We start from the raw sequence: 1,689 nt of genomic DNA, 5'->3' as shown, positions 1-1,689 counted from the left end.
ATGGCCCAAGCTGACATTGCACTGATTGGCCTGGCTGTCAGGGGCCAGAACTTGATGTTGAACATGAATGACCACGGTTTTGTGGTGAGTGTTTTTAACAGGACAGTCTCCAAGGTGATGATTTATTGGCCAATTAGGCAAAGGAAGCCAAGGTAGTTGATGCTCATTCCTTACAGGAGATGTTTTCCAAGCTAAGGAAATCTCAGGAAGCATATTCCCTGTGGAAATATGAAATCAAACTGTGCATAATTTCATTGAAAAATGGTACCATTTTTGAACACTGGTGACATTGTCATTGGTAGAAGACATTCTGAAGACAGGAATGTCACAAGACAGTGTGGAGACCTCAAGGCCAAGGGGGTATAGTGATGAGCAGAGTTAGTGGTGGAGAGGAAGGGGACCAGTGGGCCTCTCACTCACACTGGCAGGAAACACAGAAGCTTGGCCCCACATCAAGAACATCCTCCAAGGCATGTCCCCTGCTGGGACTGGGGAGATGAGGGAGTTGGGCAGCTTGGTGAAGATGAAGCACAGCTGGACAAGGATGGCGACAGGCAGCTCATCTGTGAGGCCTACCACCTGCTGCTGTGGAGCATAGTGAGATAGTGCAGGCATTTGAGGAGTGGGATAAGACAGAGCTAGACTCTTCTCTGAACGAAACCACCACCAATATTCTCAAGTTCCAAGATAGTGATGGCACACACTCGCCCAAAATCCAGGACAACTCAAGGCAGAAGGGCCCCGGGAAGTGGCCCGCCATCCCTTCCCTGGAGTGTGGGGTTCGGGCTCCTTCATTGGATAAGCAGCCTTTGCTTAATGCCTATCCTATCTGAAGGAGGGGAGGATTTAAGCTAGCAAGAAACAGAATAGCCCCTGAAAGATTCATTTTGGAGGTGTTAAGAAATCCTTCCTGGGGGGCATAAGAAAGGCCTTCTGTCTTCCAAGATCATCTCTTATGCTCAAGGCTTTATGCAATGCAGACAGGCAGCCACCGAATTCATATGGCCCCTCAACTATGGTGGTATAGCCATTAAGTGTGTGCATGTGGGGGGGGGGCTTTTTCACCAGAATCATGTTCCTAGGAAAGATAAAAGATGCATTTGATGGAAACCCAGAACTTCAGAATCTACTGCTGAATAACCTCTTTAGATCAGCTGTGGAAAGCTGCCAGGGCTCCTGGTAGTGCAGCACCAGCGTCACTGTCCAGACAGACAACCTCGTGCTCAGCTTCACCACTGCCCTTTCCTGCTATGCCGAGTTCAGGCATGACAAGCTGTTCCAGGCTCAGTGGGAGTACTTGGGAGCTCACACCTATGAACTCTTAGCCCAACTGGGACAGTTTATCCACACTAATTGGACAGGCCACAGTGAGCGTGTATCATCATTGTCTTCATGCAATGCCTGATTCCACTAGCTGTTCCCACACGTGCATGACTGGGACACCCCATCCCCCACACTACACTGTCTACAGCCCCCTTTGCCCTACTTTCTGCTCAGATCTTTTCAAATAAAGGGTCAAGAGACTCCTGTGAAAAAAGTTGACTTCGGTTCATTTGTAAAGTGGTTCTGAGAGAGTTGGAGCCTCCACCCTTCCCTCTGGGGACTGACCGAGCATAGTTCCTACTGGTGACATGCTCACAGGTCCTGAAGAAGCATCTCCACCAGATGGAGAATTTGACTGAACTAGAA

The 1,689-nt window shown here is 49.1% G+C and overlaps 1 pseudogene across 1 annotated transcript; it reads left to right on the top strand.

Moving 5' to 3' along the window:
- LOC311169607 (6-phosphogluconate dehydrogenase, decarboxylating-like) lies at positions 1–1,405 on the top strand (annotated as a pseudogene). Its single transcript has one exon. The product of its transcript is annotated as a 6-phosphogluconate dehydrogenase, decarboxylating-like (transcript).
- The last annotated feature ends 284 nt before the right edge of the window (positions 1,406–1,689 follow it).

This window comes from Talpa europaea, assembly GCF_964194135.1.
Source record: "Talpa europaea genome assembly, chromosome: 4".
NCBI lineage: Eukaryota > Metazoa > Chordata > Mammalia > Eulipotyphla > Talpidae > Talpa > Talpa europaea.
This window is presented reverse-complemented; position numbering and strand designations above follow the sequence as displayed.